Source organism: Mytilus edulis, chromosome 1 (genome assembly GCF_963676685.1).
Source record: "Mytilus edulis chromosome 1, xbMytEdul2.2, whole genome shotgun sequence".
NCBI lineage: Eukaryota > Metazoa > Mollusca > Bivalvia > Mytilida > Mytilidae > Mytilus > Mytilus edulis.
In genome coordinates this window covers 24619718-24641041 of record NC_092344.1, presented here as the reverse complement: position 1 = coordinate 24641041, position 21324 = coordinate 24619718, and the positions used below count along the sequence as shown (strand labels likewise).

Here is a 21324-nt window from a genome sequence, read left to right as displayed (position 1 = left end):
TGCGGCATATCTTCAACGTTTATATGCCCTGAACTTCTCAGAGTTTAAACTAACACTAATTTTCTTAACTACCCCTACCTCGAATGAAAGGTTACCACAGATTTCAATGTAAACAATATGCACAAGTTTATTTACAGGTTACATTCCCAAGTTATGTCTTTGTGAGATGGAACACAGGGAGCATAACTGGGAACCAAAATGTAAACAAAATTAATTTTCTATGAATATTCAAGATCTCCCCAAAAGAGGCGTGTTTTGAGAAACAGCTGTATTTACAAAGTGCAACCTATAACATGTACTAAATATATATTTTTAAAAGATATCCAATAGATATTTAATTTGTCGGCGTCAGCCTAAAAAATAACTTAACACACATAGGGAAAACGTACTATACAACTGTTTTTAAAATATAATTCTTTAATTTCACTGTTATCTACCAAATTGTAAGTTTGGTATCATTGTGGTCTGTTTTCATCCACTGGTGCGATGTCGTTATTGATGGACGTTTCGTTCCTGAGTGTATCTGAGTGGTTGGCAATCCTGTGGTTGAGAGTTCAAACCCATACACTGTTCGTATTGATGTGTGTTTCTTTATTCCACATAGGCTAGAGGTAACGGGAACGATTGAGATCTCACTCCGTCTGTGACTTTGAGAACAAATTAATTACAATAGTCACATATTCGGATCCAGAATTCATGTGGCAAAAAGTTATTTAAGTGTTTAATTCTTTCGGAATTAGTAAATATTCTAATCTGGTTACTTCTGTGTTCTTTGTTCTACGAATATCTGTCTACTCATGTATGTTGACAATGAAACCACATCTTCTGATAAGAATTGTATATGATGGTCCAAGTAATATGTCGAAAACGTGTACATTTCATTTTTTTCTAAATTATCGCATGCGATTGTGGTACCTTTTTGGTCTCTTTTCATTGTGTTACATATACATATCAATCGTAACACTTTATATTTACTAAACAGGTAAAAGATATACTTCTCAAGAAACAAAAACACTTCTTGGCACCAGGCTATGAAGGTATAAAATCTCAGATCAAAATAAAATTGAGAATGGGGAATGTTTCAAAGTGACCACAACCCGACAATAGAACAGACAGAAGCAGAAAGTCAACAATAGGTCTGCAATGCAGCGAGAAACTCCCGCACCCGGAGGCGTCCTTCAGCTGGCCCCTAAACAAATATCTATACTAGTTTAGTGATAATGGACGCCATACTAAACTCCGAATTATAGCATAGCATGGACAATATGTTGGTTATACGTAATTGTGCATAGCAACGATACCTATCAATAATTGTGCAGATAACCCAAACTTTTCATAAGTTTATCCGGGTTTTCAAACATTTTTTGTTCAATTTTTAACTTCACACCAATCGGTCAAAAAGGCTATTTCTTCACGTCCAAACAAGTAAAAGTGTTTCATTCACCAACAAAAAACGTGCGAAAAATATCCAAAGCAATTTTGTATATCAAAGTTATGTAGATCCGTGCAAACGTTCATGTCAATTGCGAACTGACCAAATAATTTCTATATTACGACCAGTCCACTGATATTGACATTATCAGAGAGTACACATCAAAGGCAAATGCACAAATCAGCGATAGATATGTTAATTTGTTTAGTACGTTACATGAAGTGATTTCGATTGAGCTTCATGACGACTCTCTCGCTAATGGATATTTGTGGCTAAAAATAAAATATTGTTTATTTCAAATTACTATCTGGTAATTAAGTGGAAATAAAGGACGGACATACGTTTTGTGTTCAATGGAATCATAGTTCAAATCAGTTTAACTACTGTGTAATTGTCTCGAAAACAACCCTTTCACCCCGGTAAAATTCAGATGTAAACATTTATTCAAAGTTATTTGGTACATTTATCACCTTTGCGAATCAGGCTATTTTATCACGAAGGCGGGAATCCTTTTCCATTGATTCAAAATGTAACGGAACGCAAATGTACTGTAGAAATATATTAAATTACAAGTTGCGGACACTTTATATGATTTTTTAAATGATAGTTCACCTTTGAAAAGGATAATCCTATCATTATTTGTGTGTTATTTGTAGTTATAAATTATCTTCAGAAGTATCAAAAAAAGTCATTTATAAACCTTTTATAAAAATAATTAGAGTGCAGAAAAGTGAAGTGTTGTTTTTATAAATGATGGTATGAATTTTACAAACTTGTTATAACAAAGTCTTACATAGACATTGCTATCAAAATTAACATTGATATCAGTAATAGTGATTCGAGGTCGATCAGTTTAAAATGTATTTTTTATGCAATTTTAAAATAAATGGATTTTAGGCTCAAAGAATTAGCGGTTAAAGTATAGTTGACAACGGTGGTATCTCCAAAAAAAAAAAAAATGTTTGTATTATTCGGAAGTGATGTAATATTTCGTTTTTCAGTAGTTGCAAGTCAATGGGGTATATGTAATGATGATGGTTTATTACAGACTTGGGGTCAATTACATTGGAATGTAATTAATTAAATTACACATGACATTGCAAAATTATCAATTACACTAATTACACATTACACAGTTTTGGAAATGTAATTAATTAAATTACAATTACTTTACTAAAGTAATTAATTAAATTACACATTACATTTCATCATGATATTTGTTACTAATATTATACATGTATATATAATGCATGTGTAAAATATGCATGTAAGCATAGTTTAAGCATTGCATTTGATAATCATTAGTTATTTCATTTATTCTGAATCTCTCTGGTCTGAACACTTTGACAGCAATTCTAAATAGTCTTGCGACAGGAGCTAATGTCACAGATATTGCTTGATCAGAACATAGAAGTTCCATGATCAGAAGATCACCATAGTGATAGGAGAGGGAATTGGTTCCTATTAACCAAATGACAAGAGGTAACCAAAGTAATTATCTGTGTAAGATGACAAGAGGTATCCAACGTCACTACATGTGTAAGGATACCAGAGGTTGCCAAATTGATTTATTGTGTAACGTGACCAGAGCATCGTTGTAAGTTGACCAGAGGTACACATAGTCAATATCCTTGCAAGTTGACCAGAGGTTACTAAATTAAATATAAGGGTCTGGTGACCAGAACATCAATGTAAGGTATTTAGAGGTATCAAAAATCAATTTCTGTGTAAGGGAACACATTCCCGTGCTTGTATTTTCTAGCATGAAGTAACAAAATACACAATTAGGTGAGCATCGGTATCCAAAGTCAACATATGTGTAATTACTGTTAACAGTGGTAACCAAAGTCAATATATGTTAAGAGAACAATGGGAACCAAAGTAAACATTTGTATAAAGCCAACAAAGAGAACCAAATATGTGCTAGGTGACGAGAACTACCCAAATTCAATATTTGTGTCAATCAAGTAGATGTAATAAATTCATTATCAGTGTAAAGAGACCAGAGGTAACCAAATGAGATAAAAGTGTTAAGTGAACAGAACATCATTATATAGTGACTAGAGGTAACCATAGTCAATATCGGTGTATGGTGATCTGAATTAAAGAAATCAATATCTGTGATAGATGATATTTGGGTAACTAAAGTTAACATCGGAAAGTAAGGTGACCAGAGGTTACACTAGTTATTACGTCTAACAATAACTAAAACATCATTGTAAGATGACCAGGGGGCATAGTCAATATCAATGCAAGGTGACAAAGGTAACCAAATTGAATATATGTGTAAGATGACGAGGAGTAACTAACATCAATATATTTGTATGATTACCAGAGGTAACCAATTGAATATCTGTTTAATGTGACCAGAACATCATTGCAGTGCAGTCAATAGATGTGCAATGTGACCACAGGTTACCAAAGAAAGTATATATGTAAGGTGACAAGAGGTAACCATATTGAATATAGGTAGATTGTGACCAACACGTCATTGTTATGCGTCAATAGGTAAACATAGTCGATATATGTACAAGTGACCAGATATAACTAAAGTAAAATAGATGTGTAATATCCTTGTAAGTTGAAAAGAGGTAACAAAATACACAATTTATGGTTACATGGTAGGTGAGCCTTGGTACCCAAGGTCAACATATGTGTTATTATAGTGAGCAGAGGTAAACATAAAGTCAATATATGTCTATAGAGAACAAATGGAATCAAAGTCAGAGGTAAACAAATCATATAAAAAAGTAAAGTGATCAGAATATCATACCAGAGGTGACCACAGTCAATATCTAGGATATGTATATTTTAGGTACACATCAACTATACCTCAAGTATAGACCAATTTAATCTACATGCATTGAAATATAATGTATATTAATGTATATTGCCATCAAAACTTTCAACAAGCCTTGTCTACTTGATGTATACATCATTTGTACCTTAAGTTCAGACCAATTCAATCTTCATACATTTGAACATTATGAAAAAGGAATGTCTATTCCCAACAACAACAGTTTGACAGTCTTTTTCTACTCGACTACAAACCAATTGCACTTCAGGGTCACACCAACTACGTTCTCATAAACTAAAACCAAAGGGAAATTAGTGTTTATTACAATCAAAACATTCGAAAGGCTTTGTCTACTTAAGTTGCACATCAACTGTACCTCAAGTGCAAACAAATTCAATCTGAAATATAAATCAATTGCTTTTAAAAGGCAATAGACAACTTTCGAGTTCGATGCATTTCCGTCAAAAACTCTGGTTTTAGTGAACGTCATTTGTGCGTTTAGGGGCGTCGTCACTTCCGTTTCAATGTTGAGCGAGTGGTTGGAAAACTATAATTCTATATTGTACGAATTATTTAGCAAATTAAATTCTCAAAATTGACAACCAGCACTGCTGTCATTAGGGAATTGCCATTAAGTACCTACAGAACAACAATTATTTCTAGTTTATCCTGCACAATGACGATCACTAAGACGCTTGATGAACGTAAATAGTGCAGGGATACAGGCGATCCCCTCTCTATCTGGTAAATGACGTCATAAAGGCGCACATAATTGACGAGTTTTTGCCGGTGACGGATGAACTCGAAAGTGGTCTATTGTAAACGGTCTTTCCCCCCTTTGAAACATGATTGTTTGTTATGTGTGTGTGTGTTTGTTTGTTTGTTTGTTTGTTTGTTTGTTTCTGTAAGGGGTCTATATTATTCCGGGGAAATTTCATGTTTAGTTCGGAAAGTTTTTATTTTATTTCAGATCCAGCGCGCGCGCCAGATTGAGGAGACATCACGTGACGCGGGTTTATAATAAGGAAAACTTAGTCTTTTTATTTCTTTTTAGGTGGAGATGTTGAACAGACAACATGTATAGAGACGGAATGTACACAATGTAATTTCTTTTGTCATTGTAGGAAATTTACATTTTGATCACAGTTCAGCAGCAGTGCATGCTTTGGATTTAATTGAATCGGTGTAACTTTAAAACACATTTAAGGATTATTTTCTGATAATGTACATTTTTCAGCACCTGTTTGTAACACAGAATAGTATTTCAATCTAGGAGCGGACATTTTATTGTACGATTTCACTGAGATTTACGGACCTAGCAAGCGATTTGTACGGCATTGCCATTTCTTTTCTCTAGAAAAAGTCTTGAGAGATATCTGCACCACGTTGTTTTATGAACTTTAAGTACATGTATGCCCTGCTGACTGCAAATTTTGGGGTTGATTGGGCTTGTTGTTTCAGAGTACATGTGGATTTTTTTTCAGAAGAGATGTAAGAACAATATTCAAATTCAATTCTTCTTGAATAATTGAGAGTTTTTTCCTTCCATCTTATTTCAAATGTACTGTAATAAATAAACTGTCATACGTATTGCTTGATTGATTGATTGATTGGATGGTTGGTTAGTTGGTTGTTTGGTTGGTTGTTTAGTTGGTTGATCAATTAAACACGTGGGATAGGGTCCCTTGAAACAGGCGAAAAAAACCCAAATGGGACCTTGGACCCCGTATTAAACACATGAGACGCAAACATGCACTGATTGATTGATTGATTGATTGATTGGTTGGTTAAACACGTTGATTGGTTGATCAAACACGTTGGTTGATTGGTTAAACACGTTGGATAGGTTTCTTGAAACAAGCGAGAAAGAAACAAATAAGATTTTGGACTCAATATTAAACACATGTATGATTCGTTGGTTGGTTGGTTGGTTGGTTAAACATGTTTATTGGTTGATTAAACACGTTGGTTGGTTGGTTAAACACGTTGAATAGGGTTTCTTAAAACAAATGAGATATTGGACCCCATATTAAACACATGAGACGGAAACATGCACTGATTGATTGATTAATTGGTTAAACACGTTGATTGGTTGATTAAACATGTTGGTTCGCTAACCGCGTTGGATATGTTTCTTGAAACAAGTGGAAAAGAAATGAATGAGATCTTGGACTTCATATTAAACACATGAGACGGAAACATGCACTGATTGATTGATTGATTAATTGGTTGGTTAAACATGTTGATTGGTTAATTAAACACGTTGGTTGGTTGGTTAAACACGTTGGATAGGGTATCTTGAAACAAACGAGAAAGAAACAAATGAGATCATGGACTCCATAGTAAACACATGAGACGGAAACAAGCACTGATTGATTGATTGATTGATTGGTTGGTAAAACATGTTGATTGGTTGGTTAAACATGTTGATTGGCTGATTAAAAACGTTGGATAGGGTTTCTTGAAACAAACGAGAAAGAAACAAATGAGATATTGAACTCCATATCAAACACATGAGACGGAAGCATGCACTGATTGATTGATTGGTTGGTTAAACATGTTGATTGGTTGATTAAACACGATGGTTGGTTGATTGGTGAAACACGTTAGATAGGTTTTCTTGAAACAAGCGAGAAAGAAACAAATGAGATCTTAGACCCCATATTAAACACATGAGACGGAAACATGCACTGATTGATTGATTGGTTGATTGATTGATTGGTTGGTTAGATAAACACGTTGATTGATTGATTAAACACGTTGGTTGGTTAAACACGTCTTGAAACAAGCGGAAAAGAAATAAATGAGATCTTGGACCCCATATTAAACACTTGAGACGGAAACATACATGCACTGATTGATTGATTGATTGATTGATTGATTTTATTGGTTGATTGATTGATTGATTGATTGATTGATTGTTTGAATGATTGATTGGTTGGTTGGTTGGTTGATTGGAATTTAAACACACATAAAACTCTTTAAATAATGCCAAAATTACATAATTTGCCTCTTAGTAATGACCTTGACCTTTCACCTTTCGACATTCGTCAAGCTCATTGCTCCACCATATCATTACAAAAGACCCTATGGGTCAAGGACCTTTTGTTTAAGAGTTTTGCCTAATAATGGCTTTTTATAAACTATAAATGGGGGTTATGTCCCTTACATAATGGTAAAACCAATACATATAACATAAAAAAGTTGCCCCTTGAAGTACCAAGCATTTTTCACTACTTACATTTTCTGTATTCATAACCATTCCAAAGTTATAGGTAAATCAAAGACAAATAAAAAAATCTAAAATACGACCTTGACCTTATTGTCATTTTTTTGGACCAAGGATCTCAAATCAAAAGACCCTAGGTCTCTATCACTTATGGTTTTCCAGTTTAAAATATATTTCAAAATTTCAAATACAAAAGGGGAAATAACTCTCATATGTAATCTTTATACGGCTTCGGTCTAAATAAAACAGCACATCCTGAGGATATAAGGAGCAATTTGGAAAAATAAATTTGTCGGTTTCTTATAAGGTTGTGAAAATTAAGCGATAACAAGAAAAACAGTGTTCGGGGAGATAACACTTATATGGGAAAGTATTCGGTTTCGCAGTGTCAGTTTCAAAAGCGCATAAACTGTTCGATATCATATTACATTTATCTAAGCAACATCTTGCGAAACAAAAAAACAGCGAAGGAAAAAATTTTGGCAGAAGAAAAAAAAAATTATAATAATAATGATTAAAAACCAATTGTTCAGAGAACCATTGAGGGTCTTTCCACCAGCTAAGACCTTTTTTTATTTGAAAATATTAAAATTTTGTTTCAAATGTCAATTTGAGCGTCAAATGAAAGCTTATTGAACGCTTATTCCAAAAATATATGGTTTCTTTAAAAAAAAATATATAGAAAAGGAAGATAATCTTTTACTTCCGGTTTAAAAAGTTTACTTCCGGTATTGTTTGATAGTTTACTTGACACTGATTTCAAAAATATATGGTTCTTTATACTTCTACATTGATTTAGTACAAAAAATAGCTACTTCCGGTTTACAAAAGGTTACTTCCGGTTGTGTTTTTTAAGGTCACATTGCTTACAACTTAATGCAAAAAGTCCCATATGTTTAATTAGCATATGACCTTGAGCGCAATTTCAAGGTCATAAACCAAGAACCTCAAATCAAAAGACTCTAGTCCTCTACTTTATATTGTTAATGAGTTATATTACCATACGTATGATATAAGATATAAAAAGGGGGAAAACTCGCGGCAAATGTCTACGTACCCTTTCAACTAAAATTTATGTGTTACGACATGTCGTAACTCACAATTGTGTGAAAATATTTTTTTGATATCTTATATGATTTCTGAAAAAAAGAGATAACAAGCCAAAATCAAAATTTTAATCATGACTTTGACCTTTGACCTTGACCTCATTTTCATTTTTTAGGACCAAGGACCTCAAATCAAATGACCCTAGGCCTCTACCACTTATGGCTTTCCAGTTAAAAATGCATATAACTTATATCAAATATAAAAGGGGAAATAACTCTCATATGGAGTCTCCGGATAGCTTCGGTCAGAATAATTCAAATCATCCTGAGGATATAACGAGCAATTTGGTAAAATAAATTTGTCGATTTCTTATACGGTTGAGACGATTAAGCTATAACAAGAAAAATATTGTTCGGGGAGATAACTCTTATATGGGAAAGTATTGGGTTTAGCATGGTCAGTGTCAAAAGCGCATATACTGTTCGATATCATATTTCATTTATCTAAGCGACATCTTGCGAAACAAAAACAAAATAGGAGGAAGAAAAAAAAATATAATCTGAAGAAAACCAATAGGTCTTTCCAAGGAAAAGTGGAAAGACCTAACAATCAGAACAAAAGCAATAGGTCTTTCACCCTAAAGGTTGAAAGACCTAATTACCGAAAATATAATGAATAGTAATGCATATTACCATCAAAAAGATCCAAAGATTTTGTCTCCTTAAGGCACAAATCAACTGTACCTCAAAAACACAACTGTACCTGTTTTATATGCAAAAACCAAAATATAACTAGTATCTCAATTGTTTGTAAAACAATTGAAAGGTCTTTCCTGTAAAAGTAATGTTTTCGTAATGTACTTTGCACGATATTTCGTTTGATATACGACAAGCATACCTTCTGAAACTTTTCGTTTTTTTTACTTAATAACCTCATCCGCCTACATTTTTGAGATCGGAAGTATGTGTAACTCTTGAACTGATCAGGTTTGCCTCAATGGATGTGAAATTGGCTTTTCTGTCCCTAGGTAATATTTTTGCGATAAGTCAGCCATCTTGGTAGCAGGAAGTGAAGATTTTCTGTGCATGGTGGGTAACATTTTAACGACAAAAAATTTAACGACTCTTAACGCAGTGTTAGTTAACATTGTCGTTAAAAAATTTTGAACAACACATTTTAACGCATATGTTAGCTAACGACTTAGTTAAGATTTAACGACTCGTTATCCTTAATCATCGTTAAGGCTAACGACACTTTTGAACAACCGGGTCCTGCAGTTAAAGGTCAACATTGTAGAAAAAGATTTGGGACAATTCCGAAGTTCATCAAGGTTACAAAGAATCATCAAATATATGATACCATACCAAACTTGCGAACCAGAAGTCGTAGAAACATGGGACTACCACCATTCAACTCAGGACCACTTGACCTTTCAAATATAACAAGGTCAAGGTCATAGTACACTTTGAAGGTCAAATTAAAATTTCATCCTGACCCGACATTGACCTCAAACTGAAGGTTTTTAATTACTGATCATCTTTACAGTTTATAGTAGTTTGATATCTGTTACCTTATAAAAGATATACACATGTTACTATGGTTTTAAGTGTTATGCTGACGTTACTTTTGAACAGACAGTAGGACATTTTTGAGCTTAATGTATAAATTGTAGAGGTTGTCAAGAGGAACATTTCAAATGCAGTATGTATGCAGCAAACTCTTATCGCTTTCTTAATATTTAAGCTTGAAATTGAAGCGTATTTTTTTGCACTTAGTGACCTTTGATATTGGGTACAAATTAAAGGTCACGTGAATTAAAAAGTATTGGTGAAGGTCCCAAGTCTCTACGACTTCCGGTTCTCGAAATATAATTTTTCGAAAAATGTATGTTTTCAAGGGAAATAACTCCTTATCAGGGCAAATAACCTGCTATTTTTTATGTTTATTAACATTACCATCTGTTCCTGTACATGCTGCCATTTTCAATTTTATTCTATATCTAACACTTTTTTAGAAAAATTGCAAATAAAAGAAATTGCTTCAAGGGGATATAACTCTCAAAGGGAATGATGAAATCCTACACAGCCTCATCCGGTTATAGGTCCTAATGAGGTCTATCGATGGCAAATATTTAGTCTTGATGACTTTAATAGAAACGAGGGGAGGGCATGTCAAAAAAATACTGGAAGAAAAAAAAAACTGATATTGCCATCAAAACTTTGGACACGCTTTGTCTACATGCATTACACATCATGTGTACCCCAAGAACAGACCAATTGAATTTTTATACACTCAAACCTAATGAACAGAAATGTCTATTACCAGCAACAATTTTGACAGGCTTTGTAAACTTAACATACAAATCAACTAAATCTCAAGTACAGACCAACCACGTTTACATAAACCAAAACCTAAAGAACATTATTGTGTATTATTACTAGATTTATTTCACTTGACTGGGCGGGGTTTCAGGATTTCGTTTATTTAAGACGAGTCCATCTATAGACAGGAGTTTTGGGATAAACTCATCAATGAAGTGTCCAGTTATTCGTCCCATATCATACACTCAGTTTTTTGTTTATACGTTTGGTGACACTGATAGGTGATTAGAATTCAATAATAATGTTAACGGCAACCATCCTTATCACACACATCTTCAAATAAACTGTCCTTATGCATATTAAAACTTAAGCTCCGCCCGATCAGTTAAAATAACATTAGTAATACAATCAAAACATTGGACAGTCTACTTGACATACACATCAACTCTACCTAAAATACAGACTGATCGAATCTAAATGCAATCAATCCTGATGAATACTAATAAGTGTTTAAATTAACACTATCGACATGCTTTCTCTTCTTAAGGTACACTTTAACAGTACCTTAAGTACAGACCAATTCAATCTACGTACACCCCACTCAGATTAATATTGATGAGTATGACCATCAAAACCTTCGACAGGCTTGGTTTACATAATGTACACATCATTTGTTCTTCAAATACAGACTAATTTAATCGTCATACACTCGAACCTAATAAGCAGCTATGTCTATTACAAACAACACTTTTCAGAGATTATTGTGTATAATAATCAAAACTGGACAGGTAGTTTCTACTAGACCTACAAATCAACTGTACCTCAAGGGACTGACCGATATTATCTACATACAACCAACTCTGATGAACACTGATGTATATTATCATCAAAACTATCGACAAGCTTTGTCTACTTGTACTACAAATCATCTTAATCTTTAGTATAAGGCCGCCACACTGCTTTTCCGACCTTTTCTATCTTTTGTCGCTGCTCTGGCCACGTTCCAACTGGTCCATCCTTGTTGGTTCCTTTCTTTTTCTGTTTTTCTCCAAAATGTAGTTTTTGGCTTTCCTCTAGTTTGTTTCCCTTCATGTACCCAATGTAGTGCTGCATAGCTGTTGTCGTCTCTTTCACGCCTTAATATGTGTCATATTCACGTCCACCGTCTCCTTCAGATTTCACAAATGATGTTTCTGGTGTTAGCAATTTCGTTTACTGTTTTGTTAATGTTTTACTTTGCCATCTTATTCTTATCTTTCTTAGGCATTGGTGTTTTTTTCTGTATTAAGTTTCTTTTCTTCGAGGTTTGTGGGTGTCCATGTTTCACATCCATACAATGATATCGATACAGGTCTAAAATTCAGTGGTTGTCGTTAGTTTACTTGTTACATTTTTGTTTTAAGTTCATTATTTTATATACATAAGGCCGTTAGTTCTCACGTTTGCATTGTTTTACATTGTAATTTCGGGGCCTTTTATATCTGACTATGCGGTATGGGCTTTGTTCATTGTTGAAGGCCGTACGGTGACCTATGATTGTTGATGTCTGTGTCACTTTGGTCTCTTGTGTTGAGTTGTCTCATTGGCATTCATACCATATCTTCTTTTTCATATTAAATAATGATTTATACAGGTGTATTTTTTTGTTTTTCGGCCAATTCCTCCTGCGTACCATATATTTTTTAGGCGATGGAATGTCCCTATTACTTTCTGTATTCTGTTCTTGATTTCGCTACTTCCCCCTCCCTCTTTGTCCATGACTGCTTCAATGTATATAAACTTGTCTACTTCTTTTAATTTCTCCTTGTATAGTGTTATCATTTTTTTGGGGTTAAGTTTATTTCCAACTTTTTCACCTTCAGTTGTTAATTTCTGCGTTTTCTCATCAAGGTCGCTAAGTTTTAAGGAAAGAAGTGCTAAGTAGTCAGCAAAGTCAAGATCTTCTAGAACAGTATTAAAGTTCCATCGTATCCCTCTGGCTTTGTCTGCAGTTGTTTTGCGCATGATCCAGTCTATGACTAGAAGGAAAAGAAAACCTGACAATACACAATCCTGTTTCCCTCAGGATTATATCACAAACAATTCCCTGATTGATTACGGTTCACTTAAATCCAGGATATATTCCCTTTAAGGTTCGTATGATCTTACTTGACTTTTCGAAGTACTAGTATATAAAAAGTATAATTAAAGCTGTCCTCCATTCACTTGATTGCCATGTTTATGCAAGTACGTTTCAAAGGATAAAAATCTTGTTCAGTGGTTCCTATTTTGGTCTTCATACTGCCTGCTCATTCCTTCATCTTTTGTATATTCCTTCTTTTATTCTTTCTATTACCATTCTGCAAAATACCTTACTGAAAACAGGTAACAGAGTCATTTTCCGCTAGTTGTTACAATCTTTCATATAGCCCTTCTTAAAGATCTTGCAAATCAATCCCTTTCCAGTCTGATGGCAATGTTTCTTCCTCCAATAGCTGTTAAAGATTTCTGCCATTTTCTCTGCTATAAGGTCGATGTCTGTGTTCAAACGCTTTGGTGTTACACTGTCTATTCCTGTTGACTTCTCATTTTGTTTCTTCTTCAATGTTCTTTTAATTTCAGCTATTGTCCATTCTCCTTAATAGATCTCGTCTATTATCATTTCAGCTAGAACTACATCTTCCTCTGAAATTGGATGAAGAGGGTCTTGCCTATTTAAAACTTCACTTAAATTTTCTACCTATCTATTTAGCATATTGTTTCTGTCACTTTTCAGTTCGCCTACTTTATTTTTTACTCCTGTGTGTTACCTCTTTCTTTCAGCTGTTAGTATTTTAGTGATGTTCTAAAGTTCTTTGCTTCTGCCATTTTCTGCTGCTTATTCCGCATCATCAGTCATCATATTGTACCACTTCTTTTTATCCTCTCAGGCACTTTTTTTAACACCTTTATTTTTTCTGCTTGTATTCTTCATTTAGTTTTACTTTTGATCTTTCTGATCTAGTTCCTTCTAATTAATTTTTAATTTCTTTTCTCTGATCAACCATTTTCTTTGGTTATCCATAGTTTACGTTTTTTTTTACTGCTCCCTAATACCTGTTTAGCCGCCTTTAATGTAAATCTTCATTACACTTTCATATTTCAACACTGGATCTTCTATGTCACCTTCTTCCAGAACTTGGAATCTGTTTCTCACTTCATGATTGTACTTTTTCCTTACATCCAGATTTTTTAGCTTGCTTATGTCATATCTCTTTTTTGTATTTGTTCTTGTCATTTTTATTTCTTACCAGTTTGATTCTGATCTTTGACCTAACTAATTAGTGGTCAGTTTACGCATCTGCTTCTCTCATTACTCCTGTATCTAATATTGATGTTATCATGTCCCCACGTACCATGAAATGATCTATCTGATTTGTTTTATTTTTTTCATCAGGGGATTTCCATGTTACTTTTTAAATTTCCTTGTGTGGGGAAATGGAGCCTGTTATGATGAGGCCGTTGATTTGGAATTTTACTTTATACACGCCCAATATAATAAATATTCACGTATTTTACCATCATATTTTTTTGGACAAACTTTGTCTACATGAAGTTCACAGTATGTGTACCTCAAGTGCAGAACAAAATAATCTTCATACACTCTAATATAATGAACAGTAAGGGCGATTTCCAACAATGTTGATAGGCTTTTTTTACTTGACGTGAACATCAACTGTACCTCAAGTACAGACTGATTGAAACTAGATACAACCACCCCTGATGAAAATTAATGTGTTTTACATTAAAATTAAAACTCTTTCGAAACGATTTGTCTACTTAAAGTACACATCAACTGTACATCAAGTGCTTACTAATTTATTCTACATACACCCAAATATAATGGATATTTAATTTAATGATTATTACCATCATATTTTTTGGAACAAGTTTTGTCTACATAAAGTTCAAATCATTTGTACCTCAAGTGCAGATCAATTCAATCTCCATACACTAGACTACACAGGAATGTGTATTACCAACAACAATTTTGACGCGCTTTGTAAACTTAGCGTACAAATCAACTGAACCTCAAGTGCATACCAATTACGTTTATGTTAACCAAAACCTAAGGAACATTATTGTGTATTACAAGTAAAGCTATCGTAAAGTGGATTTTCTAAAACTGCAAATGTAATAAGAAAGACGTCTAAACTGTATTAATTTTTATTGATGACTGAAGTACAAGATAACATCATATTAAGTTAACGACGTTGGATATACAATAATGCCGCGTTATTTTAACGTTCTCTTCTGGGCGTGATTTCAAACATTCGCCGGCCCACGAAAAGTGAAAATTTAAAATTTGTAAAATATTGAAGGTCTCTGTCTTTGTTAAATTTATAAACACTATATTAACATTAAAGTCTATCATAAAAACAAAAACTTTTACCAACATTCGCCGGTTTACGAAAAGTGAAAATTTAAAATTTGTAAAATATTTAAGGTTTCTTTCTTTGTTACATTTATAAACACTATATTAACATTAAAGTCTATCATAAAAACAAAAACTTTTACCAGTTTGTTCTAGTACGGTGTACCATTTTATGTCACTTTTTTTTCAGGTAGTTAGTTTCTCCCTGTAATCCAATTCCTAATATAATTTAAGATGTTTGAATTGCCATTTTGATTTTTCCATTCCTTGTAAATCATCGTAAAAGCATTTGTTTTGGTTAGTGTCTGTTGTTCACATAATAAAGCTGATTTTTCTGTTTCATTTACTGTCAACAAATCAGTGGTTCTTTGTTTTGTCCTTGGAGTGACCACAATTCTAGAAATATGTTCAATGTTTATAGTATTCCTCTCTGTAATATCCTCGGTATTGTGCGTCTCTTCTGTTTCTCCTAAATTTGTAGTACGGAAGTGTGTTTTATTGATTGAATTTGTTCTTTTGAGTGCTCCTGCGAGTAGGTATCCTAGTTTGGACTTTACTGCTGCTGGTCCCTCGCCCTTAATAATCTCATCTTCGACAATGTCCCAGCATTGGTCAGCTCCAACAACCAGTTTAATTTCAATTTATGTGTCCTCAGTTACGGTGTGTCCTAATCTTAAGCAAATACGGCATTTTTTTTTGGTAGTTTCAATGGTATTCTTAAATGGTGCAGCGATTTTAGGTATAATCAAAACATCGACTGGTATTTCGTGGCCATAGATAGTTTGTATCGTCCCTGTTGCTGTGTTAATCTGTTCAATAGAGTTGTTCTCATTGTCGTCTCCAAATCTAGATAGCGTAATTGCCTTACTTCCTGTGGTTTTTAACTCTAATTTCTTTGCTAAATGACTTGTAATAAATAACCTTGTGGCGCCTTCGTCAAAAAGGATCTTTGCGTCAATCGTTTGATCGTTGTAGCTTAGTTATGCTATTGCGGTCTTTAACAAAACCTTTGGGTGATCACAGTTTAAAGATGAATATAAAACAGAAGTCTCCGATTCCTCCGCATTGTGTTTTTGTAGTGTACTTGTACTACTTGTACTTGTAGTTTCTTTATCATGTTCCTTGTTGCATAGGCTTATGTGGTGACGTCTTTCACATTTCTTGCAGTTAGATTTTGATTTGCAATCTACTACGCGGTGTCACCTAAGCAATTAAAGCACAATTCTTTTACAATTTTTGTGCGGTCGTTTGGATCCGTATATTTATAACATTCTGATGAAAAGTGAGGTTCCTTGCAGTATGCTCAGTTTGTTTGATAAGATTTCTGTGGTGAATTGGTCTTTGACAAGATCTCGCGCGATTTTGGGTTTGTGTAGAAAGTGCATGTAGCTGTAGCGCTGGGTCTTTCAAATGTTTCTGTTCTTCTACCAGACTCTAAAATTGCTAGCTCCTTAAAATAGATCTAAGATTACCAAGAATCCAACCGGTTGAACCGTGTTCACTTGTTAAGTTTTTTTCTATTTCACCAGGCATTTTATTGAGTATGACTGGTACTTATAACGAGCCGTACGAGTCTTGAGCTTGTCCAAGTGATTTTAGTCCTCGTATGTGTGTTTCGATTCTATCGTAGTAGTTCTAATGTGCGTAAGCGTATACTTTGGTGCAGGTGTCTCTAGTTGTGCTTGCAAGAACGATTGAATGATGCAACGCTTTTGTCCGAATCTTTCATGTATAAGTTTAATAGCTTTGTTGTAGTTTGTGTGCGTAAGAGCAAATCCGGCAATAGTGTATGACGCTTCTCCCTCTAGTTAAGACTTTAGGTAATTGAACTTTTGAACGTCGGTTAGTGTGTTGTTGTGGAGAATTGCCGGATCAAAAGAATCCAAAACGTATTGCCATTGAAGTACGTTTCCATCAAAAGTAGGTAAATTCAATTTCGGTATTTGCTTTTGACGCTTGAATTTGAACGTAAAGAGTTGAAATTAGGACCAGTATTTTGTGAGTCATTTCTAAAGCTATATGCGGGGCCAACATTTTGAATGAGTGGCAGTGTCTCATTATTTGGCAAAAAAATTCTAGCGGCTGCATTCAAATCAGATATTTCTACGTTAATGAATTCATGAATTTTAAGAATTTTCGTTTCTAAGTTAAATTTATATTCATCTTTGTCAAGTATCTCTTGCTCTATATCCTCCTCCTGTACACTTTCTAAAATGTTCTTATCCAAATCCTCCAGAATATGTTGCTTTTCCTTCAATGTATCAAAATGTTTCCTACTCGTTCTCTTCCGGATTTTCTTCTGATTCACTCCTTTCGTCAAATCTTGTTAAAATCCTAAAAACTGCGCTTCTGTGTCCCGCTCGGATAGATTTAAGCTTTGTAGTCATCTTCTTCTAGTCACGGTACCTTCGACAGACCTTGTCTACTTGAAATACACGTCATCTCTACCTCAAATACAGACTGATTGAATTTAGTTTAAACATATTTAATTATAGTGGATTGGGAAACAAGTTTTGCAACTTATATTAATCCCTTTCCACTTTGCGGGTGCGAGTGCTGCCTTGTAGCGGCATTAGCCTGCTCTTTTGCGAAATCTTACAAGGGTGTCTATAACGTGCAAGAGATATGGCTCTCTCTTAACACGGGTCAGCCATTTATCGTCCCCTTCCGACGGACTATCATCGTTTCCTCAAGACCATACTCGCAAATGGTGTCAAGGGAGCGCCGAAAATTCAGCCCCTGAAATTAACATCCCAGACGGGAATCGAACCAGGAACCTTTGTGTTAGTAGTTCGATGGACTAACCACTACACCACGGCGACTGATTGAATCGACATACAACCAACGCTGATTAATACTGATAATCGTTACCATTAACACTTTCGACAGGCTTGGTCTACTTGAGGTAGACATCAACTGTACCTCAAATACAAACCAATGCAATCTACATAACTCAAAATATAATGAATACTGATGTTTATTACCATCAAAACTTTCGACAGGCTTTGTATACTGGAGGTACACATCAACTGTGCATCAAGTACAGACCAATTCAAATCTATATACACACAAATATAATGAAAATTTATGTATATTACATCAAAACTTTCGACAAGTCTGGTCTACATGAAGTTCACATCATTTTTACTTCAAGTGCAGAACAAAACAATCTTTATACACTTGAATCAAATGAACAGGAATTTCAATTACCAACAAAGACCATCTACGTTTAAATAAACCAAAATCTAAGAAATATTAATGTGTATTACAATAAAAAAAATATCGACAGGCTTTGTTTTTTCGACGCGTACACAATAACTGTAACTTAAGTGCAGATCGATTTATTCGACATACAACCACACCTTATGAATACTAATGTGTGTGACCAATAAATCTTTCGAAAGGGTTTGTCTTCCTGAGGTTCACATCACCTGTATCTCAAGTACAGACCAATTCAATCTACATACACTCAACCTTTACGAATGTTAAAGGCCTTACTGTGACTTTCAAATTTTAACACCAGACTGTTTCTACATGATCACTGCGAACAAATTAAGTCATTTAATCAGTAACCAACAGAAAAACAATAAATATTTTCGTGACTATATGCCCTTGAATATTGTCTTTTAATCATAGAAAAGCATCTGTAACATTTATATTCCATGAAGGTTTGAAACAATTATTGTAGACTAATAAACTTTTACCCGAGACTTTATATAAATGTTAATTGCAAAAAAACTAAGTCAATTTATCAGTAAAATATGGAAAATTCGTAAGGGATCCCCGGAACCCATGCAGTGTCTCGCCTACTTTTGCTATTAATCGCACACTAAACAAAAAAGAGGGAAAAAAATCAATAAAAATATTCTTCTCGATACTATCTTTGTAAGAAGCTTCAGTGCAAGTTTGGAAAACATCTGGGATATTTTCTGAATCTTATAAATGTTTTACAAACTTTAATTCCAGACTGTATGTAATGTTTAATGAAAGAAAAACGAAATCCATTTATAAGTAAAATACGGAAAAAAAGGATTTTTTTACAATATTTACTACTGGATACTTTCTTATGATCAGAAACAACCCGGCTCTTTAAGTTTGGTAAACAATCCAGGATAGTTTAAGAAAGTTATTAAGATTTTAAAAACTTTCACAAACACAGTGAATGTAATGTTTCCTGGCAGAAAGACTAAGTCCAGTTATAAGTAAAATACGGAAAAAATGGAAAACTATTTTTACAAAATTTAGATACTATCTTATGATCATAAAAAAGCTTCTGTCCAAGTTTGGTAGAAATCCAGGATAGTTTAAGAAAGTTATTAAAATTTCAAAAACCTAAACCATAGAGTGAATATTTGTGGACGCCACCGCCGACGACGACGACGACAGCGACGCCGACGGAATGTAGGATCGCTATGTCTCGCTTTTTCGACTAAAGTCAACGGCTCGACAAAAATGAAAAAAACATGTTTTAATATTACTGTTTACATAAAAAGCTTCTGTAAAAATTTAATAAAATGAAGTTTTGCAAAGTAAATGATGTCTGAAAAATCTTAATCCACGGACTGAGCATAATGTTGACGCCGTCACTGACGATGATGGAATATAGGATTGTTATGTCTCGCTTCCGTTACATAAATGTTGCAGGTTGATCAAAGGAAAGGTAATATCTGTACATTTACATTACTGACATGAATTGTTTCTATGTTGAATCCCAGCTGATTATCATATGAGTAAAATAAACGCTCAAATTAATGGCTTTCTCATCTATGGAATGTGACAATAAACTGTCTTAAATTGGTATGAATCAAATCTGGTATTTGCAACCAATTTGAGTCAATGAATTCCTGTAAACCCTTATGGAACCCTGTTTAGAAGATATAAACAACAACCACCAAGGAATCTTCTGACTAAAAGTTCAGAAATGATTATTTATGAAAAGATTATTAAACAAGTTCTGTGTTGGATAAAAGTATAGAATTTCAAATTAATCACCAGCATTGCATTCTAAAATTGGGAATACTCTTCCATGTTGATCTCATCAAGTGACTGTAATGCCATGAAATAACCCAGAAGGAAAAGAAAAGAAAAAAAGGAAATATTTGAAAGTATTACTGTAGCACTATAATTATATAAATATGACACATTCCACATGTATCTACAATTGGTAATATGCATTTTGTAACATAATCTCTTATTCAAAATTAAATACATCATTAAAAAACCATCAGTCCTAAAGGTCTTTAACATGTTATTTTACATAATAACAATCATTTAGATAGCTTCTTTATATATACATTTAGGCATTTAATTTAATAGGTTAACAAGTATATTTTACATACAGTTATGACAAAATGATAATCATTGATAACATGTACAACAAGATACAAAATAGCCCACAACTGATGCTTACAGTAAATCAATGCAATACAAATGACGTATTGTTAGCTTTGACAAATGCTGTGTCATTTTTTGGTTCAAATAGTTGTGTAGCAAAAAGTAAGAACTTCATATACTTTATTATTTCCCTAGAGCATAAAAAATAAAAGCTGCCTTCACAAATGTCATTTAAAACACTATTATTATCTGTTTCTACGTTTGTGTATCTTACTTCTTATTTTTCATAACCGAAAATTGAAAAAGAACCAAGGACATTCGTTTATCTTGTATTGTATTTTTATAGTATATTTCTTTTTTACATTTAGGCAGAATATAAATACAACTAATGCTCTTTAAGGTGTATGCCTTTTATTTATTTATCAAATGAAGAGATATTATTTGTGTCATACTACTGCATGGAATGTGATACGAAAATTGTGTAATTTGATTGACTTATTCAGCATCTTGAAGCAATATTGCAGCATTTCTATTGGCTATTCATTGGGTCATTAATGACTTTGAAAGGTCAAATCGATGCACATATCCTCCATGGCAAAGGAGATATGCGATTTTCCATCATGTACAAAACACTCGCACTTTTAACCTGCAAATATTATTTTTGTCAAATTTTATTACATTCTGAAGGGTACAAAAAGTTTCAAAATGTCAATAGTGCAAGTTTGATGCCAGAACAGGATATATGATGTCATGTTGGTACATCAATTATGT

The 21324-nt window shown here is 33.7% G+C and overlaps 1 protein-coding gene across 3 annotated transcripts in view; it reads right to left on the bottom strand.

The window, feature by feature from the left end:
- Positions 1-21324, bottom strand: part of LOC139528569 (uncharacterized) — a 234754-nt gene that overhangs the window by 17875 nt on the left and 195555 nt on the right. The window lies entirely within an intron of this gene.